Here is a 26,305-nt window from a genome sequence, read left to right on the forward strand (position 1 = left end):
GAGGAGGTAATTTCAACTAGACTCCGGATAGGGCACTGTCTTTTTAGCCATATACATCTTTTAAGTGGAGATCCTCCCCCACTCTGTACCCACTGCTCTCAGCTGTGGACGGTGAGACACCTTTTACATGAGCGCTCCTATTTTACTCCGTTACGCACCCGTCTACAGCTGTCTCCTGATACATCTTCCATCTTATCAGAAGACACTCGCTCAGCCGATCGCGTTTACGAGTTTATTAGTGCCAGTGAGTTGACGTCAGTCATTTGAAGCTCCTTTTGGGGACAACCAACCCCCTTCTATAGTGGTTTTTTAGGTTTTCCTCCTGTTTTTAGTTTCTCCAATTTTTTGAGTTTCATTCTCATTGCTGCTGGTTTCCAGTTTCGTTTTTTAACCTTTTCCTAAGTCACAGACCGGGCGCTAATGACCGTAGCAGTTTTTGCGCCCCAAAACCACAACAAAAAACAAAAAAATCACACAAAGGGTCGTCAGTGAGATGGATGGAATGGAGGCGCTGGCGTGTGGCTAATTTGCCGTTCACCACCACACACAACAGAGAACGAGCGTACGTGGGCAGGTATGGGGTGTATACGGCAGGCCACATCCTGGTCCAACACCTGTGGTTGTTCGACGTTGTTACGGGGTTGTCGTGCCTGATAGATGCGGTAGTAATCTCTCGTGCTCGGCGCCGTCGTCGCCGGCAGACGCTCGGTCACGTAGCTCATTTCGACCAGGAAATCGTGGATGTGGCCAAGAGACGGAGCTATGTGGCCCACGGCAACCGAAGGACGAAGATCTCGCGGCGCGACGATCTGTAGCAGCGTCCCCGTCAAGCTGTTGTTGGCCGCGGTCCATGCGAGCCGCATCGTCCGTAGGTACAATGCCAGCGCGCGGTTGTGGACGTGAGTCAACCCCACGCCCCCTGCCAGGGAGGCCTCTTTAAAGTAGTGACGCGAACATGGAATACATGACCTGCACTCACTAATTGTCCTTAAGTCACCTGGAAACCGTCTGTTAGCGGAATAATGTGAACAAAATAATTAAGTTTGTACGCTAGGTAAGTGCTGACGTAGCGCGTTCCGGGAATCATATCCATATTGCGGAATCTGCTATGACAGAGCAGCACCGTGACCTCTGTAGTAGCCGGCGATACGTGGCTGCCACAATTCGGCGAACCATACTGGAAAACTGCATCCTCTCCCGACATCCATGTGTGTCGTCTTGCGCTTGTTGACGATGCTGCCCGATACCGTCCCGTAGCGGCACAACCAATCAAGCGTCACTTGCATTACGTCGCCCGACCACACCAAGAGCACCACGTTGTCAGCGAAGGCAGCACATCGGAAGGTCACGCCTAGAATGCAGATGCCTTCCAGTCGTTGACGAAGGCCGTGCAGTGCGAGGGCCGCCGCGAATAACACTCCTGATAAAGGACATCACTGTAGCACCGACCGACCAAGAGAGATGTGTTCAGTCTGGTGACCGTTGAGCATAATCCAGGAGCGCGCCCCGTAGATTAAGCGTAAGATCACCCTTGACGACGCCTGTGAGAGGCCCATGCGTTCGAGCACGGAACGATGGAAACTATTGTCGATACGATCAAAGGCGTGATCAAAATCGACGGCGACAAGGGCGCCTCGGAAGCGGGAGGCATCTGCCAGAGCCGTGACATCGCGCTAGGCGCCTAGTGCCCTGTGGATGTTGTTGTCACCGCCTAAACATGTCTGGTCAGGATGGATCATGTGTCCGATAGTGGTCTGACGTCGTGTGCGTTGGATACGGGCTAAAAGCTAATAAGCCGCGTTCACGAGGGTAAGAGGACGATGAAACCGCTCGGTTTTGGAACTGGTATGATGATGCCTGTGGGGAAAGTAAATCGTCGTGGAGGTCTTGAAACATATGAATCCACTGAGTGCCTATCAGGAGATAGAAGGCGCGGTAGAATTCGTTCGGTAAGCCCTCTGGGCCCGGTGACTCGTTCTGGGCGCCGCGTGCCAAAGCCGCTGTTAAGTTTTCAGCATTTATGGGAGCCAGCAGAGCGTCATCCTGGGTCTCTACACTGTGGTCAGGCAGACTGCCCAGGTTGTCTTCGCACTCGCAGACAGTTTGTGAGTCCTCGGCGTAAAATGTCCTGTAACGCTGGACCAATTCCTACCGCTGTGGCCGAGCGGCTCTAGGCGCTTCAGTTTGGAGCCGCGCTGCTGCTGCTGTCGCAGGTTCGGATCCTGCCTCGGACATCGGTTTGCATGATGTCTTTAGTTAGGTTTACGTAGTTCTAAGTCTAGGGGACTGATGACCTCAGATGTTAAGTCCCTTACACCACCGTCCGGACTTGTGCTTTGTCAAACTGTTGAGCTTTGAGACGATTAACCGCTGTCTGCCGTTCATGTGATGGCGGCTGGGTCATTAGTTGTCTCAGGGCAATACAATAAAATTACGACGTCATCCGACTCCAGCACGCTCTGTCTAATTTAATGTGGAAGGATGTGCATGCAAACTCCGGAGGCAGCGGTCCCGCGTAGCAGCGATCTCCCGCCGACATGTTTCTCCATACAAGTAGGAAAAGTTCAGTGTCCGTGGACCACGGCTGCGGTATGTGATCTGTCTGGGGAGTGCGAGAGAGCAGATGTATGCCAAATGGCCGGTGAAGGCCGTCGGCCACAGCTCCGCGTCCCTTGTCGCGGCGCGGAGTCCTCGTGAGACGTATATCCGGTCGAGGCGGCTGGCAGAGTTGTCGGTGAAATATGTATAGCCACGGCCGTCCCCGTGAAGGAGACGTCACGTGTCGTGTAGCGCCAGATCTCGCACGAGTGGCCGCATTGCTGGTCATGTAAAGTAGTGCGGCGTTTGGTCTGCTGGATCCAAGACGCTATTAAAATGCCGCGGCTTATGATGTACTGTTCCGTATTCCCATTCAGGAGCGGAGCAAATTCGGCGGAATAAAAGTGCCCCTTTCTTTACGACGTGATGATCTGGAGGGCGCGTAAAGATTCACAATGGGGACTGCTCCCACCGTGACGGCAACACTTCCGATACCTGGATGTTGTCGCGTAATAGTAGGGCGGTTCCACCAGTACCGTCGCTTTATGGGATGCTGTAGGCTGTGTATCCATAAACGTTCAATTGCAGCCTCGACGCGCAAGTCGCCGAAGTGTCGTCAAATCGAAAGACTTGCACCCGGCGATCGGTCTACCCCACGGGAAGACATAAATAAAATTGCAGGTGTGGATGGACTTCTTGAAGGAGGGTAGTATCCAGATCAGCCGCCGGGAGCACATCGTGGAACATGCGCGTTTTGATGACAGAGCGTAGGCCGTTAACGTTAACGGTGGGATTGGGTAAATGCGGAGAGTGTGGATGCAAATGGCGGCCTCTAGGTGATAATGGGGCCTCTTGGCTACCCATCCTTGCGGCAAGTATCTTTAACGGGGATCTTCTGTGGGTGTTATGTTCTCCCCATGTGGGGCGTCGGTCCCTTGTGGCGAAGGAGTGTCAAGGGCGCCTGGTGCTTCAGCCTCCATTTCAGCAGCCCAGTCACCGAGCGGGGTAGGGGTCGGCGACGGCACGCCGTCATGGGTAGTGGGCTCCATCACTTTGTCCTGAGAGGCTTCAGTCACGGGATCGCCTGATCGGCTGAGGCCACCATCCTGTCCATGGTGTCGGATGCCCGCCTTGGGGTGGGGCTGGTAAATTCCGTCGGCAACGACGCATCTGAGACGTCATCGGGAGCGTGCTCCCTGTCTCCGCCCTGTTGGTCGTCTTCCGTCGAGAGGCAGCGTTTCTTATGACGCTTCGTCAACCGTTGTATCCCCCGTCCGTGTGTCCGCTCCCGACGACGGGCTGGGATCAGTACTGTCGGCCATGCAGCCGGCGTCCGGAACAGACGCCTCTGGTACGACGACGGTGGTGGTGGTGGGGGTGGAGTTTGTGGTGGTGGTGGTGGTGGTGGCGGGCGCTGTGTCGGTCAAAGGGCGTCTCTTCGTGCGGCGCCGCAGTCACGGCGTCGTCGGCGCCTCAGTTCGCGGTCACGTGGGACTGCAGCATGGACGCGGCGTCCGCTCACACCGGCCGCACTGCTTCCACGTACGTAGGCGGTGATGCGGTGGGCACAGCTGTCTGTACTGGATCCGCACGTGCCAACTGGACAAGACGGCGCTGGAGGCAGTTGGATCGCACGTGGCCCTCCTGTTCACACGCGGCACACTCCCGCGGTTTTCCGTCATAAATAATGATGGCTCTGCAACCTCCTACCAACATGTACGACGGCACGTGTTTGCGGAGTTCGAAGCGTACCTGTCGGACGCCACAATAAGTTGAAAAGGTCTTCCACTTGTCTTGCATGTAGCTTAGGACCATTCCACATGGCCGCTCTAAGGCGCTGCAGTCATGGACTGTGCGGCTAGTTCCGGCGGAGGTTCGAGTCCTCCCTCGGGCGTGGATGTGTATGTTTGTCCTTAGGATAATTTAGGTTACGTAGTGTGTAAGCTTAGGGACTGATGACCTTAGCAGTTAAGTCCCATAAGATCTCACACACATTTGAACATTTGAACATGGCCGCACCGCGTCAGTAACAAGCGCTGCCGGGACTTCGAACTGCAGTTGGAATATGCGCACCGCGCGCACACCCACACCCGTGTTGCCCACGGTTACGGCGATTACGTTACCGACAGTGTGGCGAAAGCAGTAGCCGTTGATGGAACGTCGGATTAGGTTGTCACATGCCACTTCGTTCTTCATATTGAAATAGACTGTACTGTAAGTGATAGATGTATGGCTATCAGCTAGCGGATCGACATGTATGTCGTCTCTCAGACACCATTCAATTTCATAAGCATTTGGACACGCGTAGCAACAGTCGAACGTATCAACGTTACCTGGCGGGTGTTTTTTTAAACTATTAAAACTAATGTTTATATTCTCTGTTTTTACTTCTTTGTTGGTTTATTTTGCTGCTGTAAGAGAACGCCATATGTAGTGAGAGCTCTAAATCAGGACAGCGAACGCAGTGCCTCGCGCAGAGAGTAAACAAACACGAGTGGAACGCTGGTCAGCGCGCCGCACGTCCCAGCAGTGTCACGGCTGAATGCCGACTGTTAAACATTTAAAGTGTGTCAGGAGGATTAATGTCAGCTTTCAGTTTATCTTTTATATGATTCTCTCGCAGTAACGCAGCAAATTACAATTACCTATGTGTATAAATGACCATTTCGATGCAAGAACTTTACATGTGAGACTCTAGTTTTATTACTTTATTACTGCGCTGACATTACAAAAGTGAAGTGTGAAGAATGGTTTTTACAATTCTTTGGAGGCAGACTGCTTCCTCGCTTTATTGATACTTTGGAACACTCCCTACCCACATTCACAAAGACATATATCGTCTGCCGGCCGCGGTGGTCTAGCGGTTCTAGACGCTCAGTCGGAAACCACGCGACTACTACGGTCGCACGTTCGAATCCTGCCTCGGGCATGGATGTGTGTCATGTCCTTAGGTTAGTTAGGTTTAAGTAGTTCTAAATTCGAGGGAACTGATGACCACAGATGTTAAGTCGCACAGTGCTCATAGCCATTTGAACCATATATCGTCTCATCAACACCTAATCTAAGTTGTTAGTATACACTTTATAACTTGTGTGAATAACTTATAAGTATGTATTCATTTTGTGTATGGTATTTTTGATATGTTTGCACAATTTCGCCCTGGGTAGTCGCGCGGTCTGAAGCGCAGCTCGCCCCTTCGGAGGGTCGAGTCCTCCCTCGGGCATGGGTGTGTGTGTTGTTCTTAGCGTAAGTTAGTTCAAATGGTTCAAACGGCTCTGAGCACTATGGGACTTAACTTCTGAGGTCATCAGTTCCCTAGAACTTAGAACTACTTAAACCTAACTAACCTAAGGACATCACACACGTCCATGCCCAATGCAGGATTCGAAGCTGAGACCGGAGCGGTCGCGCGGTTCCAGACTGTAGCGCCTAGAACCGCTCTGCCACTCCGGCCGGCGTAAGTTAGTTTACCTTAGATTAAGTAGTATGTAATCGTAGGAACCAATGACCTCAGCAGTTTGGTCCCATAAGAACTTACACCACCAGAAAAAATTGAACAACCACCGTCAAAAGAGCTGACGATGAGTTGAGAAATTACGGATGTTGGCTTGCTTGTAGTCTCCTGTGGAATATGATGCGTAGCTTGGCTACAGCAATATTAACCTTTCATATAACAGTCTTCATCTGATAGTAACAGCAACAGGAACCAGTTAAAGTCAATTAGAAGAAGTTACGAACGTTATGCATTCTAAGAGTTTCGTGAGGATTGACATCAAATCCATTTCTAATTTTTCTGAACGATGAGAAAGAGTTGATCTTGTCAACAGATATTTCGGTTGTCAGAATAAAACTGTTTGCCGGACCGAGACTCGAACTCGGCGCTTTTCCCTTTAGCGGGCAAGTTGCTCTATAAATTCTTTTCTCTTCGTTTGGGTCTCTCATCTCCCCTTCTAGCTTGTCTTACCTCTCTCCAAATTTGCCTTTCTTGGCTAGCTTCTCGCGCTACGTTCGGCAGTGTGGTAAGGCAAAGTCTGTAGTAGTTCTCTTCACTGGAATAAACAGTAAGGTTCTTCTCTGATGTAAAAGAAAGTGTCTTTTCAATTCATAAAAAATTTAAATAAGATGTCTCTTCTGAAAGTAAACGGTATACCTCTTCCGAAGAATAAAAAACTCCTCCTTTGGAAACAAGGATATGTCTTCCTTCATAATAAACATAAATCTACTTCTAAGAGCAATAAGCTTCTTCTTCTACAACGATCGCTTCTCATCTTCTAAAACAAAAAATTATTTGTTGCTGTAAGAAAACGGGCTTCCCTTGAGCAACGACGCTTCCTTCACATCAGCGCAGCTCAGAAGAAGTCCTTTGCAGGAAAACAAATAATGATAAACAAAGAGTACTACTGAGAAAGACCATTTGAAACTTGAACGGAATAATCGTTAATGTAAAAAAATTATAATAAACGGAAGTGAAGTAATAGATAAATATCTTCTAACATTTTGGAAGTAGCTCCTTCTGAGGTCTCACAGAGTTAGCTAGCCTGTTCAAGCACTTCTGGCAATACTTCTTCAGGTTTCTGCTGAGGCCTCCAGGGTTCCCTTAGCGGCCTTGTGGCCCACGAAGTCCCCATCTTACTTCACATACAGCAGCAATCCCCTGCCTCTTCATGCATCTATCGTTTCCTAGAATTTGTCATCCGGTTCCCTGATATTCAAAAAGCGTCTGTAGCATATTCCCTAAGTGTTTTTGACGATTTTTTCTGTATATTTTGTAGTATTGTGTTTGTAAATATTGATAATGTTCCATGATCTTGCTGACGCCTTTTTGTTAGTGACATAAAGAACGACATTTCCAGATAACGCTACGTTTCTCTTGAGGAGACCATACGTTTTGTGTCAGAAGTATGGTATTAATCGTTATACCTCGGCCATCAATCCTTTTTAGGAAGGATCTTTGTTTCCGTACATAATCCCAGACCGTTTGGTTGCCGTTGCAGGTGAAACGAAGAGTGATAGAATCAACTGAATTACATTTCTGACACGAGTTTGTGTTACTTAAACCTATAGAACATGGTCTGTCATTCGTGCAAACCATGTTTTCTTCAATCTTATACTACGCTCCTTGTCTGTTGACAAGACTTTGTTATGGATATTGCACCAGATGCTTTTCCATTTCTGGCTCGTATATTTCAGTTCCATTGTAATTTGCTTTCCATTAGTTGAAAGTTTACTATTACATATCTCCAAGTTCGTTTGTGTTTCTCCACGATGGTTCCTCCAAGTAATTGAGCTCTAAGTAAAGCTGTCGGATATGCTATAACCTCTAGTTTATTTTACCGATGTTTATAGTAGGTTTTAAACTTTCCGGTGTGAATATGTTGAATAGCTTGAATGTTATACTATTTTTCTACTTCTAATTTAGCTGAAGAATTCATTTAAAAAATAGGCCGTATTCCTGCGACGTATGTCGGTCAACCCCACGCCTCCCACTCCAAGTTTTAGGGTGAGCGTATCCACAGCCATTCTGAAAATCTCGCCTTGCCCGATGGATTTGCAAACAATTGTCGTGATGTTTTTTTTGATATAACATAAGATGTTGGTAATATTTGTCCCATGTATATAGCTTCGGAGAGGACAGCTTAGTTAATTACTCTAATTTTTTGGATCAAGCTTAAATCTCTGATACGTTTTAGAATTAAAGCCCCTCGAATATTTTCTAATAACTTCCTCCAGTTGAAGGTATTTGTTTTTAATGGATCTCTGTTAAAGGTCATACCTAACGCAATGTGTTTTTCCACCTATTTCGCCGGCTGTAGGTCTACGTGTCGAAAGCCATTGAGATTTAAAAACGAGCCTTTAGTATCATTTCTTTTGGCTCCTGTGGTGCTGGAACAGAGCCGAGTCAGTGCTTTTAGTCTTTGGATATCCCCGTAGCTTATAACAACTACTCCGACATCATCGGCTAAAGCATTGGTCACTCGATGTTCACCTGACATTGTTATACTCTGAAGTTCGTTATTCAGCATTGGTCACTCGATATACACCTGATATTGTTATACCCTCAAGTTCGTTATTCAGTTTACACAATAAAGGGTCTAAAGCTACGATGTTTAAAAGCACTAACATTGGACTTCCCTGAAGAACGCCATTTTTAACTTCGATCGGTCTTGAGTAATGACCGTGGATTAAAACTCTTGTTTTTATTCCCTGCAGGAAAATTGTTAAAATAACAGTAAAATTTCCATTAAAATCCATTTCTGTAATTGTACTGATTAAATATTCGTGGCTGAGTCTGTCAAAGGCTTTGGAAAACCGATGTACGCACAGGCCGTTTTAAAAATATTCCGACCAGGGAGACATGTTTGATGGGAACCAATTACTGGCCCTAGCAGTTATTCTATAATCGAAGTTCATTAAAGTATCTGGCGTCATTTTCGTTATGTGTTTTAATTTCGTATTTCTTTTCGTACTACACGAATATGTAATAAAAAATGGGGGTTCCTATTTTTAAAAAAGGAGTTGATATCCGTTTGACCTATGGCAGCGCCATCTAGCGGGCCAACCATAGCGCCATCTGATTTCCCCCCTTCAACCTAGACAAGTTTCGTTCTTTGTAGTGTTTCCGTTTGAAGCTTATTTCGTGAGACATTTGGCCCGGTCACGATCAATGGACCACCCTGTATATACGGTCTATCCTACTTTGCGCATAATTACTGAAGATTGTATGTCTTACAGACAGGGGGTATTTTGTTTTTCCATACGTCCTTCCCTTGCGTATGTTTCACCAGGCCCTCCAATTCTTTGGAGTTATTAAACTTTGAGTGTAGGTCTTCCTGTGTATGAGACAGTTCCAGTTACCGCCAATAATACCTTCCGCAGGATTTTATTTTAGTAAATACACAATATCATGTTTGAAAAACTTGTTCCTACCACGAGGTGCATTGTTTCTGGAAGGAACGTAAACAGTAACGACAGTTACGTTTAAATGTTTTCACCTTTTGCCACGCCCTGAGTCTAAGAAACACATTTCTGTGACCTCGACTCCTTCCTTGAAGAGAACTGCAGTACTCACGCCCTTTCTGAGACCATATTTAAAATTTCTCTGTTTCCTGCACCAGAAAAGCTTTGAAAATTGACTTCTTGCCCTAGCACAACTTCTGTAATAGACTGATCGAGTAAGTGTTTGAGAGCTGCCGTTTCTGTGTCGCACCGCATCTTGTATATGTTTATAGTAGTAATGTTATACATTTGATCCACTTTAACAGGCTATTCTCACAATAAGATGAAATTTGAGTGGTATCTTCTGTTCAAGCACATTGTTCGCTTCTGTTTTCTTACGTACATTCACGTTAGTGTTTCTTAATATTCCATTTCATTTGCCCTACTCGGAGTTGGATCATAGCTCTTGTGAGTTAACAAGCATTTCGCTCTCATTTAAGCATATACACAGAGATACGTTCAGTCCTACGAAATATTTGAAAGCAGTTTCTTGAACAAGTTGTGGAGTGAAGCGAAGCAAACGCGACTCCAAAGTGAGTTTCTAAACGGGAAAATACTTAAATACGGGCACAATCGATGCAAGAATTTTGTAAACGTGAAATTGCGAGATTATTGCTTGTGAAAAATCCATGGGAGTGCTTACTGAAATTACGACGTTGAAAAGGCGGTTACCGGAAAATTTGAAGTGGAATCCAGGCCACAGTCATAGAAACTCAATAGACGAATTTTCGGACTTGGTAGAAAAATTAGAATGGGCGTTGAAATTTAAACCGCCAAGTAAGCAGACAAATAGTTTTCAGAGTGTAAATCATAACTACAGACAGAGTGATTGCTATGAAAGACATCTGGGAAGTTATCAACGGAACGCTAACAGCAGTTTTCATATGGGAAACGGTAACAGGAACACACCCAATGATAAATTTCAGAGGGGTAATGGGAACGGATACTTTCCTGACAGGGACCGACACCAACAACGTAGATTTGACTGACTGGCACCTGGCGAAATGAACCAGCGTAATGGGAGATCGGGAAACTGTTTCACCGCATATCAGGTCTGGATATGGCAAAATAAACCGGCGATGAATAGGACGCGAGCAAACGGAAATGTGATAGGTGTTAATAAATCGGTAGAAAGGCGTCAGAATATGCAAATGAAATTAGTAAGAGATGAGAATCAAATAGGTGAATTTTCAAATCAGATCGTACGTAAAGGGCGTAATCCTAAGATAATAAAAGATAACGATAAAGGCGATGACAAACGATTTAGGGCTAAATGATTCGTTTTATGAATGTGACACAAAAGAGTGTGTGAATGTTAATACAGTGCAAGATTCTACGTGTCAAAAGGAGGATGAGGTGGAGCTGAATTTGGTGGAGTTAGAGGGTATAGAAAATTCTTAAGAGGTACTAACCAGCGGTAACGATTATGGTGATGAAGGTGATGATATTTTAGGTGATATTGTGATGGCGAAAGTTGTTAAGGAGGTTAATAAGGGCGGTGTTGCATTAGTCTCGTCACCTGTTGATGAATTTGTGTGTTTATCGACGGATATTGGTGAATTATTTTTGAAGGAAGGTATTAACGATGTTATATGTGCTGAAGTTACGGAAGTTGAAGTTGCTGATATTGATACTTCAGAGGAAGAAATCTGTGCGTATCTTTCCACTAATAGAGGTGAACACGAAATTCTGGATCGATCTGTGGATCTTGAATGTTTGTTTGAGAATGAATGTGGATCTGAATTTGATGTGCGATATGAAATTAATGTGGCGTAAGTGCATATAGGAGAGGAAAAGGTATTATGCTCAGGTTTAAATTAAAACGCATCGGAATTTAATGGTACAGTTGATTCTGAAATTACATGACTCTGTAGCTATAGTTTATGTGATGTTACGGTAAAGGATGGTGAAACTATGAACGGTTCTTATATTGGTGATTTGTCGACGGAGGTAAGTGAGGTTTCATGTAGCGAGTTGTATAATGTATCAGGGGTTGTTAAGAGTGCTGTTTGTGAACGTGTTTGTAATGACGTGGAAGTAAAAAGTAATGCTTTATTTCATAAGAATGATGTTGTAGCTTCTAAGTCGATAATTTTAAGGGAGAATACAGTGAATTTGATTCTGATATAGAAAGTGATATATGGACAGAATGGTATCTTAAGGAAGAATGTGATTTTACTTTAACTGATTGGCGACGGTACAGTAGAAGATTACGATCGTTATTGCCTCTTTTGGGGATTCGAGAGAAATTTAAGATAACGAGAAGTCTAGAAGGGAGCAAATACGAAATTGTGGCGAAAGAAGCATTTAATGAATTATTTTGGGACGTGTAAGAGATTGAGGGTGGATCGAACAGTATATGTGTACTCTAGAGACGGAAGGGGAAAGTAGGTTAAAAAATAAGTGTATGTGTGTTTACATTATAAGATTACTTGGAGGGGTAATTTTCAATGTTTTATTTCAGGACTTATTGTAGCTTGTTTGTTGCTCAGTCGCATAAGGAATTTTTTTCTTTTTTTTTTTGCACAAGGTCTGTGCAGTTATAAAGAGATATTTTAGACTCACATTTGGGTGTGAGGAAGTTGGAGAACTCAATTATTTGGTGAACGGTACCAAGTCAAAAATCAGTGCACATTATGCATATAAATTATGTTTTTGGGGGTATATAAGTGATTTATTTATGTGTACGAATGTGATAGGCTTAAGTTTTTGGTTGGTTTTATGTTACTTGTAATTTCCAAATTATAAGTTATGGTCACACCAATTTTGGTGATTGGAGGTCAGAGAAATTTGGAACACGATAAATAATAATGCTTACCTAGGGAGACAGATGTATGTTTATCTACGTATCTGAGAAAATTTTGCGGGAATAATTAATTGTTGCATGGAGTACCGTTTTGTGTCTGCAGGTTCACTACACGGAATGAAACGAGGAGTGCCATTTCTTCATATATGTTGTTAGTTTTGACTCTGATGCGAGTTATGTAAATTAAAGGAAAATATTAATTTGCCGATGAAGTCGAGTGGGAATCTGTCACGAGATTCATGTCTCTAGTCGGACTTGAATAACACGTCAGAATCATTGAAGAATTTAAGAGCACCTTGCAAACGCTGTAAATCAATTATTTACAGTATAGTTTAGATCTGTCTGTATTGACTCCACCGGGGGAAGCGTTCACTGCAGAACCTGGGTCGTTTTGGAAAGTGTTTGTTTTCAACGGATTTGTTCCCGAAAAATGTTGACGAAGGAATGCAGAGCGATACAGAATTTTGGCGGACTACTCGGGTCAAAATCTGTGGAGCGCCGCTGGAGACTTCGTTGTGACGAAAAGGTTCTGTGAAAGTGAGTGCAGTGGCGCTGATATTTCTGCGGCATTTCAATAGACAGTCGATTTTGATAAATGTATAGTTTTATTTGGCATTTAATTAATATGCCACAATTCATAATTTATGTTATACAGGGTGTTACAAAAAAGTATGGCCAAACATTCAGGAAACATTCCTCACACACAAAGACAGAAAATATGTTATGTGGACGTGTGTCCGGAAACGCTTACTTTCCGTGTTAGAGCTTATTTTCTTACTTCTCTTCAAATCACATTTATCATGGAATGGAAACACGCAGCAATAGAACGTACCAGCGTGACTTCAAACACTTTATTACAGCAAATGTTCAAAAGTCCTCCGTTATCGAGGATACATGCGTCCACCCTCCGTCGCATGGAATCCCTGATACGCTGATGCAGCCCTGGAAAATGGCGTACTGTATCACAGCCGTCCACAATACGAACACGAAGAGTCTCTACGTTTGGTACCGGCGTTGCGTAGACAAGAGCTTTCAAATGCCCCCATAAATGAAAGTCAAGAGGGCTGAGGTCAGAAGAGAGTGGAGGCCATGGAATTGGTCCGCCTCTACCAATCCATCGGTCACCGAATTTGTCGTTGAGAAGCGTACGAACACTTCGACTGAAATGTACAGGAGCTCCATCGTGCATGAACCACATGTGTCGTACTTATAAAGGCACATGTTCTAGCAGCACAGGTAGAGTATGCCGTATGAAATCATGATAACGTGCTCCATTGAGCGTAGGTGGAAGAACAATGCTGGCCAAACGTTCACAGAAAATCTGTGTTGATGACGTGATTGCACAATAGCGTGCGGATTCTCGTCAGCCCACACATGTCGATTGTGAAAATTTACAATTTGATCACGTTGGAATGAATCCTCATCCGTAAAGAGAACATTTGCACTGAAATGAGGATTGACACATTGTTGGAGGAACCATTCGCAGAAGTGTACCCGTGGAGGCCAATCAGCTGCTGATAGTGCCTGGTTCTCCCGCAGCACTCTCCATACAGTGACGTGGGCAACAGCAGCAACCTCTCTGACGCTGACATTAGGGTTATCGCCAACTGAACGGAGAATTGCCCCGTCCATTGCAGGTGTCGTCGTTCTAGGTCTTCCCCAGTCGCGAGTCATAGGCTTAAATGTTCCGTGCTCCGTAAGACGCCAATCAATTGCTTTGAACGTCTTCCTGTCGGGACACCTTCGTTCAGGAAATCTGCCACGATACAAACGTACCGCGCCACGGCTATTGCCCCGTGCTAATCCATACATCAAATGGGCATCTGCCAACACCTCATTTGTAAACATTGCAATGACTGCAAAACCACGTTCATGATGAACACTAACCTGTTGATGCTACGTACTGATGTGCTTGATACTAGTAGTGTAGAGCAATGAGTCGCATGTCAACACAAGCACCGAAGTCAACATTACCTTCCTTTAATAGGACCAACTGGCGGTGAATCGAGGAATTACAGTTAATACTGACGAAGATAAAATGAGCTTTAACATGGAAATTAAGCGTTTCCGGACACATGTCCACATAACATCTTTTCTTTATTTGTTTGTGAAGTATGTTTCCTGAAAGTTTGGCCGTACCTTTTTGTAACATCCTGTATATAAGTTTCTTTAAATTTAATGCATGCTGCATCAACAGCAATGCAAATAATTACACTATTGATCTGTCGCAGAGGATATTTATGTTATTCTATTATGAATATGTGTCTTATAAATTTTGGTGCTACTTCATAATATATATGGCACGCCAACATGTTATGAAGCGGAGGTGTGTGAGGTAACGAGCATTTCGCTCTCATTTAAGTATCTGGCCGAAAGAGTGAGCCTTCAGGAATTGTGAAACGAACCCTGTTACACAGAACTGGGTGACAAAGGGCGAAGATTCTCTGCGAGATGGGGAAACTCACAGGCGTCTGTTGTCTATTAAGGTCTAAGCGCTGTAGTGTGAGACAGACGAGAACCTACATCATAGGGAAACAAAGTAGAAGCCACTTGTGGCCAAGGATACGTAGCAGTGTTAAATATGGAGGACCTAATATCGACCATAAAGAGAAACATTTATGAAAACTATTTAATTTTGTAATAATGCAGGGAATGAAGCAACAGTAATTTTAATCTGCCATACTCGATAAATTTTCATGGTGATCCCTACAGAACTCGAATATTGATCTTATCTATAATAGTTTAGGATTTTCTGTTAAAGTGAAATTCACAAATTTTTAACAACGACCTGAATGCTAAAATCTGAATGGTATAGTCGATATTAACGATCGACATTTCATATGGAAGCTACAACGAATCTTTTAGGTTGGGATGAATTTATTTTATTTTTTCTTATGTGTTTTCATTAAATAGCTCAATAAATTGCAATTAGGAATAATTTAATCAATCAGAGCTGAAAATATAAAGTCAAAGATATTTTAATTGGGTGGTCATTGTCGTAATGTAACGTCATTGGGTTGTTCGGTTGTTAAAACAAGTCGTTTGTGTTCCGTTCTGCTGTTCGGTCGTACGCGTATCTGAAAGGAATTAATTCGGGGACTAGAATAAACTTTCACATAATAGTTACCATTCGATGTCCCGACAAAAGGGCTTAACGTCAGTGTTCATTTGAATTGTGGGCGACAGAATTAGTTTTGTCAGATGCGTGTAAACGGACGTAACGAAAGTTGTTCGAATATCATCCTTAACGTGACTTTTTATTTAATTAACGATTGCGGGCGCATGAAAAGCTATTATCTCATGATTAGGATCAATCCCTCTTTCCTCCTAGATAGTGATCATTCATTAACATTTACGTCATAAGAAAAAGGATTATTAATGAAAGTGATGTTAAATGACAATTACGTGTTATTCCGTTGGTGTGGAACCGAATGACATTGATATATAATTTGTGTTAAATACTGAACTGAGATAGGAAGTAAACTGAAATCAGTAAACATTTGATATGAGACTATAGAAGTAGAAGCGCTTAAGGTTTCTCTTCTCTAAAATAACAAAATAGGTACGAACTTTAACTCAGTAGTCGACATTATGTATTGCAAAGTCATTAGCATTTCATACTTATTTTGACGACCCGCTGTTAAACAAAGCAACGCTGAGTCTCTGTACGAGTAATAAAATTAAATCTAAAAACATAATTAACAATGTCGAACTCCACTTTAACAAACTGTATTGCGTGTCGTCATCGGGCAATAACTGCTCAACCCTGGAGACTTAGGTAATGAAATTAGAAGTCGGGCATATAAAACAAACTTAAAAAATGGTTCAAATGGCTCTGAGCACTATGGGACTCAACTGCTGTGGTCATAAGTCCCCTAGAACTTAGAACTACTTAAACCTATCTAACCTAAGGACATCACACACATCCATGCCCGAGGCAGGATTCGAACCTGCGACCGTAGCAGTCGCACGGTTCCGGACTGCGCGCCTAGAACCGCGAGACCACCGCGGCCGGCAAAACAAACCTAAAAATCCATTCAAGCTACAGTGGAGTCGGCACAACACGACATGGGCATTTATAAAGCGCATCATTAAAATGACAAATGTTGTAAATATCATCTCTGTAACTTCATTAGCTTAACAGATATAGTGTATCTATTTATTTATTAGAAATCACATTGGTGCAAGCTTACTGGCCGCGACATTCAAAATTAAGGAGGGAATTGTATTGGTTTCATGTAAAAGAATTTAACAATGGATATTATTGTTACGTTATTTAGAACGTTAAAGTGGTCAATCTTTGATTATTTAAATGTGTTAAAATGTAAAATAATGCAGAATAAGCCGTAGCTAATCAGATGGACGGCTTCAGGAAAGGGAACTCCCCTAGTCACTTAAGCGACGATGGTCGGCGCACAGGGAACGCGGACCGGAAGGGCAGAGGGCCAGTGCTGGTGCAGAAGCGAAAGCGGACAGTTCCGCTGGAGACACCAAAGTGGACAGCTCGGACTGAGACGCGAAAGCGGACAGTCGGTCTCTAGGCAGCTACGAAGTGAAACGACTTCGAAAACTTCGCGTTGTGCGGTATCACAGGACATAGACTCTGAGCGGTGAGCAGCTGCGCGAATGGTGTGAACTCTAACTTTTCGCTTAGATAACTTGTACTTCGTGATGAGATTCTGAATGATCAAACTGTGTCAAATGTATATGCGCTTGAGTGTAACAGTAACTCTAAGCACGACCACTTTCTATTAGTTTGTTTTCTGAGTAAACATTATTCTAACCAAATCGCAGCTGAGTGGCCTCCATCATTTATGGGTCGTTAATTTAGTTCCCGATATGATTATTACTGTTATTGTATGTTATATTAACATTGTATTTCGCAAAGTTGCCATCAGCCAGATAATTTAATGAAAGGGTCTCAAGTGTCTAATTTAGGGCGTGTAATTCAACGCGTGTGGTTAAACCCCTAGACGACTTTCAGCCAAGACATTTCGATGAAGGGGAACCACATGTCAGCCCGAACAGCCTTGGGATTCTAGCTCGCACTCTCATTGTCGTCTACCCAATCTAAGCTTCTTTCTCGAGGATAATCTCTTGTTTGGGATCCATTTACTTCTTTGCTTCCTGAATGAGTCACTTCTTATTGTCCTTTGCTGCTCGTATCGTTAGCAGTGGTCTTGCTGAAACTCATCTTCCATCTTTCGTCAGTTCGTTCCATATCATCTTTACCTTTCACCTTTGCATGTGTTTGAATACTTTGTAAGTTCTCTTTTACAGCTGGTGCCAAACTTACTGCAGCCAGATGTGCTATCCTTCTCTTTTGCTACGTTTCCTCTGTTTTCTGGGTGATCTATATCGCCCTGAGGACGAATCTGGGGACTTTTCAGAAGACTCCGGTGATGAGGTCGTCAAAGGAAACTTCTCCTCTTTTCCAACAGATTTTCTGCTATCGTTCACCATTCCTTGCCAGGAGATTGGTCCCTACTTGTGAACGTCTGACCCGTCGAAAATATTGTCTATCTCTGCTCGTTGTTCAATCTTAGCATCTTTCCCAGTTTTGTTTTCCTTGAATCCCTGATTTCAACTCGATGGCTGTAACATCAATATGTGTCCCGTTCCTAGCTCCTACTTGGTTTTACACCATCATTTGTCGTATTATTAGAGTATTGTCGCATTGGTCCGTCTCAGGTGAGGTCTGGGTGGTCTCCACATCACATCTAGGTGGTTTTTTATTCAAAATGGTAGAATGCGCTGGACTAACAGTAGTGTTCTGTTCATTAGTGACGTTTTCTATGGAGTCTTTGGCCTCCTTCAGAGACAGGGTTTGGCTAACTACAGTTGAATTTATTTCCGTAATGTCATGCCAACGCCCTGAACCAAAGAAGGTTCCTCCTACTCCCACGAAATCTGTTCCATCCGTCGGGAACGTGACATGACAGCCGCATACGTTATCTTCATCTGAATAACAGGCATTGCGCTTTTACCTTGAGCACTTGATAATTGCGGGACCCTTCTTCTGCTATGTTCAGCTCGAACGTGCTCTGTCGAAATACACAAAGCACACGTCCTTGGTTGACCGTCGTATATGGCTAGGGCTCGTTAACCGCAGACACCAACAGCAGATGGAATGGGCCTGTGAAGCTCGATTTTTATCTGGCATACACCATTAAGAAAAGGTCTAAGAAAAATGTCAGTTTCATCAGACGACATCTCAAAAGGAAATTCAAACACCTTGACTGTCCGTATACCCTACCCAGCAAGAGAGACAAGAACACCAACAGTAACAGTGCAATCTGAGTAGTTGGAGCTAGTTATGACATCGTATTTTTCAACAATGGAAGCACACAAATCTGCACTAACCAGTTTTACTTAAGCAGCGCCGGCCGCGCTGGTCTCGCGGTTCTATGCGCGCAGTCCGGAACCGTGCGACTGCTACGGTCGCAGGTTCGAATCCTGCCTCGGGCATGGATGTGTGTGATGTCTTTAGGTTAGTTAGGTTTAAGTAGTTCTTAGTTCTAGGGGACTGATGACCACAGCAGAAGAGTCCCATAGTGCTCAGAGCCAATTGAACCAATTGAACTTAATAAAGAAATGAAGACCAACAACATCTGCTTCAGACAACATCTGCTTCATGAATTTTAACTTCTTCGGTAAAGCAAGCCTCAACTTCCACAGCTTGCGATCAGACAAAATTACTATGAAAAGAGAATTTAATCGTGTTTTTTCTCAGGTTATCAGTAGACTAATTTTTCTCTTTTAAATCGAAGCGCAAAACAGAAATAGCGCATGCAGCAACGAGTAACCTCGCTCTCAGGGAAACAGCATTGTCGACAATGTGACGTCCAGCGGGGTCGCCACACATCTTACCCGTTCGGCTGTTGATTCGCGAATGACCAATTGAGCTACCCAGGCACGGCTCACGACCGGTCCTCACAGCTTTACTTCCACCAGTAGCTCTTCTCCTACCTTCGAAACTTCACAGAAGCTCTCCTGTGTAATTTCCGAAACTAGCACTGCTGGAAGAGAGGATGTTGCGGAGACACAGCTTTGCCACACACTGGTGGATGTTTCCACAATGAAATTTTCACATGGTTCGTAGGAGAGCTTCTGTGCAGTTTGGACGGTAGGAGACCAGGTAAATGCGGAAGTAAAACTATGAGAATGGGTCGTGAGTCGTGGCTGCGTAGCTCAGTCGGTCAGCCGGCTCTCAGCCATGTTGTGACTCGGAAGTGCTACAGGCTCTGTGCGGCGCTCCGTTCTTTTCTCGCGCGGGTAGTGGTACTGTAGTGCAAACAGATCACCTCGAACGGATATGGCGCTTTCGTATAGAAAGGTCACGATAAAATTAAAGTTTCATGCCCAGCACGCACTACCTAAAGCCGTCGGCACACGGACCGTGCATCCGAACGTTGAGCGTTGAGCGTGCCGAGTTTCTTACGTCATAGCGTGGAATAGCAAGCTCGGGAGTCTTTCTAAACGTGCAGAGCAATATCTGGCATGTCAGATATCCTCAGCGTGAGTCTGAGCGTTGACCAATGAGATGGCACAACGCCACCTACGTCACAAGCACGCTGTCTCCCTTCAGTACAGAGTTGTGAGGCACCATATTGGCATTCCAGCCTATATGTATATATGCTGCTTCTGAGCACCAGCAAATTGAGAATCACTGGAAAACCCGTTGTTAACTGTGTGATTCGTTCCAATAACATAATGAGGTACATCATATTCGTGGCAAAAGAATTATTGTAACTTGAGTGTTATGAGAGTAGTCTACAAAACGCATTGTTCTTGGTACAATGTTATAATTAAATTTCAATTAGTAACATAATTATCTACAATTAACGTTTTTCAGCAATGGGTAAGATGCTCTGATTTTTTTAAAGTTGTGTGTTGTTGGTTACAGTCTGCTTTCCGCAGCGCTGCGGCGAGGACGTGTTGTTTACGTCCCGTCCGCGCGGTCGTGAGTGCCCGTAGTTGTTTACTACTGCGTTGTCCCTAGTTAAGAGTCCATCACTACCGACGCAACATGGCAAATTCATACAGACAGGCCACCATCAACATCAGTTTTCAACCCGATCATGCACGACCGCGAGCTTTTGAAGTGGAACGTCTCCTACGTGACGACGTTAAAATTGACCCGCGAGACATAATTTGTATCCATCTCTCTATCACGAGCAGTGTTGTCTACGTCAGGCTAGTAAGTGACGAGGTGTGCAACAGAATCGTGAGCGCACATGCGAACGATATTAAATTCAAACATTCTGATGGCCATAATGGGGCGGTATCTATCAATCACGCGGGGCTTGGCCTACGTACGATACGCGTCTTCGAACTCCCTTTTGAAGTACCACCGGACGTAGTCACCGGGGCTTCCCAGCCCTACGCCAGAGTGATCAGCCTTATGGCCGAAAAATGGACCACCTTTATAACGTACCCCGTTCTTAACGGGGTACGACAGATTAAAATTGAACTGACTAAACATGTTCCGTCATATCTTGTCATCGGCGGATGTAGGGCGATCATTATGTATGACGGTCAGCCACGCACTTGCTCTGGTTGTGGCCAAGTAGGGCACGTCCGTTCGGATTGTCTCCGACGACGGCTTACTCAAATCCCGACAGGTGAATCTATGACTCCTTCTACGGTGACGACCCTTCCTCTCAATTACGCCGAAGTTACACGGGCAGCAACCTTTACCGATGCTGACGACATGAGTCCGATAGCCGCCGCCGATGCCGAGACCATAATGGCTTCTGCAGTACAGGATCCGGCCTCTACAACGGCATCCCCACCTGAAGATAATCACCGACCGACCTTGCAAGAAGGCGTGGATGCCAGGATGGACATTGACCCACGGGTTGTGCCGACAGCGGCTTTTCTTCCAGACACCGGAGCAGCTGAAGAAATCCACCCACATTCAGATACTGAAGCACACGTCCGTAAACAGCGTTCCCCGCGAAAACACAAGAGACGGCGGCGTGCTCCATCGGACGAGTGTTTGCAGCGATCGTCTGACATGGACTGTGGAAATTCCGACGACGGTACCGGCGGTACAGAGGCCGCTGTAACTTCAAACTCAACAGCTCGCCGTGGTGACGGCTTCAGCCCCTCCGATCCCACAGAACAGCAGGATCGCAAGCAGACAGCCGCTGCCGATTCCCAGCCAGCAGAGCCGATGGAGTCAGCGCCGAGTGCCGCAGCAGCCACTAACAGCCACCAACAGCCGATGGTATTTCATGGCGACTGGGCGGACGACTGTGAGGCACACTCCTTGCCCATCGTGTCGGACGACACGGGGGGAAATTTATCCCACCAGTGTTGATCCTTTCCCGCCGTCAGTTACAGTGACGAGACAGCCTTACAGGGTTACTGATGGCCAACACGGATGCTGTGGATAGACCTCAAACTTATCGCATTGCAACTATAAACATCAACACTCTACGGACGCGAGCTAAGTTATCCTTGCTTCAGGATATGTTGAACTCTGCTTCCATCGACATAGCCCTTCTCCAGGAAGTGTACCTCGACGACTTCCCAGGCATGTACGGTTACGCTGCTTGCGTCTCTCCAGCTTCCCCAACAGGCAGCCGTGTCGCTGTACTTCTTCGGGAAGGGATAGTGGCGGACGATATCCTGTTTCTGCCCGGGGGAAGAGGAATGGCACTCACAGTACTGGGTGTCCTCCTTATCAATATCTACGCACCTTCTGGGACGGACAAACGTCGCGAACGTTCACGATTCTTTGCGGAAGACGTCGCCCCGCTCTTCCAAGGCCCCCACGACCATCTGTTGTTTGGAGGTGACTACAATTACGTACTGGCGCCCAGAGGCCAACTCCCACGACATAATCTGTGCCCGGAACTCGAGACGCTAATCCGAGACCTGCAGATGGTGGACACTTGGGAACATCTTCACGGCCACCGACCGGGATTCACGCACTTCACGAGTCACTCTTCCAGTCGTATCGATGGGATTTATGTCTCACGCTCTCTCGCCGCTGGAACACAGGATGCGGAACTATGGCCTGCAGCATTCTCGGACCACTCAGCTTACATTTGTGCCATCACCCTGCGGCGGCAACAAGTGTGGAGAAGCCGCAGCCCGTGGAAATTAAACATCGCTCACCTGTCGTACCCGGATTGCCGCCAAGCCGTTGAGGATACGTGGCATTCGTGTGAAAATCGCCGCCGTGCATATCCCACAACGATCCGCTGGTGGTTGGACTGCGCCAAACCGGCACTGAGGCGAACGTTGATAACCTACGGTCGCGACCACGCTAATTGGCGAAGACATACACTCGACTTCTACTTCCGGGTCCTGCGCGACTGCGATGCTATGGCGCCGTCTCCGGAACGACACACGGCGGTCGACCGTGCTAAGGCTGAGATTCTCGCTCATATGCGACGCCACCTAGAGGGGGTAGTCATCCGCTGGAGGACGCAGGATTGGATACCCAGCGAATGCCCGTCAATGTTCCACGTCCTTCGTGAACGTAAACGATGCCAAAGAGCGCTGATACGCTTCATCTAAACGGAGGACGGTCATCACTTCACCACGCAACAAGACATAAGCACAGCGTTCTACAATCATCATTCCCAGCTATATTCCGCTCAGACCCCTGATCCGACAGCACTGGAGGACGTCTCTCAGATGATTTACGGCACCGTCACCCCGGCAATGGAAGCGGCCTTGATGGAAGAAATTACAGAAGAAGAAGTGATCGACGCCATTAGAAAAGGAGCTGTCAACAAGTCTCCGGGTCCTGATGGCCTCCCCTTGGAATTTTACCGGACTTTTCAATATTTAGTAGCCTCCCGATGGACGGACATCTGTCGCGAACTACTATTCCCGGACGTGCCTTGTGGAAGGGATGATTATTCCTATTTACAAACAGTCCGGTGGCTCACGACTTCAGGACTACCGCCCGTTGACACTACTGAACTGCGACTTTAAGATCTTTTCTCGACTGTTGGCGGCGCGGATACTCCAGACCCTACGCAATGCTATCTCACCCCTTCAGACGTCATTAGGAGGCGACAATAATATTCAAACGGCACTCAGCGAATATCGTGACTTGGTCTCACTGGCGAGGGCATGTCGTCTGAAGGGTGCACTGGCGGCCATCGATTTTAGTCAAGCTTACGACCGAGTGGACCCCAACTATTTGGAAGCGGTCCTCCAACATATGCGGTACCCACAGCCATTCGTCACTGTCGTCATGCGACTACTCCGTGGTGCGATGTCCAAGGTGATCGTCAACGGCCGACCTTCGCAGCCCCTCACCATTTCTCGATCGATACGCCAAGGCTGCCCTCTGTCCACTTTACTTTACGCTGTGGCCATGGAACCTCTCCTCTGCGGCCTGCGCCAACGACTAACTGGTATGACGTTACGAGGCCACACTTTCCGATGTAAAGCGTGCGCTGACGAACTGGTGATTGTCATCCGCAACGGTGACGACACCGCTAGCGCACTAACTTGGATAGCGAAATATGGCATGGCCACTGGTAGTCGTATCAACGTCGCAAAATCGGTGGCGATGAACATCGGGGTCGGATTGTCTGAGAACAGTGTCACCCCCTTACAGCTCAGTGATAGTTTGAAATGTCTCGGCATTGATTTTACAGACGATATACGACGGACCGCTGCTCACAACTTTCGACAGCTTTTACGAAATGTTCGGACTGGAATTGCCAACAACCGCCTACGAGCCCTGGACATCGTCAACGGACGCAGTATGTCAACACACATTTAGCGTCACGCATTCCGCACATCGCCCAGATATTACCTATACCGGTGATGTTAGCTCGCCGTATACTTGCGGCTCTTGGGTCTTTCGTGAGTTCTGGAATGCTTTTCAAGATCAAATATGAGACTCTCACCCTTCCCCCGGATCGGGGAGGGCTTGGCCTTTATCACGTCTATGACAGAGCGGTCGCCCTATTTGTGAGCACATTAGTCAAACTATGACACCGCCGTCCGGACAGTCTGAGCAGTTTGTTAATAGAAGAACTAGCACCGTCCTCCTTGTTGCCGCCTGTGCCGATACACCACGTCCCCTCTTCGCTCTTCTACATCGGTGTCTTTTACCTCTTACTCAGTTACGTTCGACTTGCCTTACCAGCGACTCAACTGGCGACGGCAAAGACGGTTTATAGGGTCCTGCAACGTGGACGACCCGATAACGTCGTGGAGAGGAAGCACCCGAACGTCAACTGGGGAGTAATGTGGAGGACAATTCATCACGTAACACTGGACACTGACGTCACGGCGATGTGGTATATCACTGTCAACGGTAAGCAGGTGACCAGATCAAGGCTACATGCGATCTACATGGTAGACTCACCCACATGCACGAGCTGTGGCGTTCAAGACAACGATGAACACCGTCTTAGCTGTGGCGAGTCTACAGCAGTGTGGCACTTAGTGAGGCAAATGTCAGCATACTTCCTTCCGGTAGCACCGAATCATATCGACCCCAAGACAACCTTATTCCCGGATGAAACGTATTACCCACGCACTAAAACTAATGCAATGACGTGGCTTCGTGGACATGCACTGCATTATTTGTTTGAAGACGGCACTAAAGACACTTTAGCCTTTTGGAACTAATTGCAGGAACGACGTTGCAAGATCCTCCGTAACCCAAAGTATCGACCATATTTTTCTTATTTTTTGTGGAGTGCGTTCCACAACCCTCCACGTAGCTGGAACATCACGGGTAAGTGAAGCTAAAATTACAATACGATAATAGAACACTCGGGGAAGATCAGTTTGGATTCCGTAGAAATACTGGAACACGTGAGGCAATACTGACCTTACGACTTATATTAGAAGAAAGATTAAGGAAAGGCAAACCTACGTTTGTAGCATTTGTAGAATTAGAGAAAGCTTTTGACAATGTTGATTGGAATACTCTCTTTCAAATTCTACAGGTGGCAGGGGTAAAATACAGGGAGCGAAAGGCTATTTGCAATTTGTACAGAAACCAGATGGCAGTTATAAGAGTCGAGGGACATGAAAGGGAAGCAGTGGTTGGGAAGGGAGTGAGACAGAGTTGTAGCCTCTCACCGATTTTATTAAATCTGTCTATTGAGCAAGCAGTAAAGGAAACAAAAGAAAAATTCGGAGTAGGTATTAAAATCCATGGAGAAGAAATAAAAACTTTAAGGTTCGCCTATGACATTGTAACTCTGTCAGAGACAGCAAAGGACTTGGAAGAGCAGTTGAATGGAATGGACAGTGTCTTGAGAGGAGTATATAAGATGAACATCAACAAAAGCAAAACCAGGATAATGGAATGGAGTCGAGTTAAATCGGGTGATGCTTAGGGAATTAGATTAGGAAATGAGACACTTAAAGTAGTAAAGGAGTTTTGCTATTTGGGGAGCAAAATAACTGATGATGGTTGAAGTGGAGAGGATATAAAATGTAGACTGGCAATGGCAAGGAAGGCGTTTCTGAAGAAGAGAAATTTGTTAAAATCGAGTATAGATTTAAGTGTCAGGAAGTCTTTTCTGAAAGTATTTGTATGGAGTGTAGCCATGTATGGAAGTGAAACATGGACGATAAATAGTTTGGACAAGAAGAGAATAGAAGCTTTCGAAATGTGGTGCTACAGAAAAATGCTGAAGATTATATGGGTAGATCACATAACTAATGAGGAAGTATTGAATAGGATTGGGGAGAAGAGAAGTTTGTGGCACAACTTGACCAGAAGAAGGGATCGGCTGGTAGGACATATTCTGAGGCTTCAAGGGATCACCAATTTAATATTAGAGTGCAGCGTGGAGGGTAAAAATCGTAGAGGGAGACCAAGAGATGAATACACCAAGCAGATTCAGAAGGATGTAGGTTGCAGTAGGTACTGGGAGATGAAGAAGCTTGCACAGGATAGAGTAGCATGGAGAGCTGCATCAAACCAGTCTCAGGACTGGAGACCACAACAACAACATGCGGAGA

The sequence above is a fragment of the Schistocerca gregaria genome, chromosome 5 (genome assembly GCF_023897955.1).
Source record: "Schistocerca gregaria isolate iqSchGreg1 chromosome 5, iqSchGreg1.2, whole genome shotgun sequence".
NCBI lineage: Eukaryota > Metazoa > Arthropoda > Insecta > Orthoptera > Acrididae > Schistocerca > Schistocerca gregaria.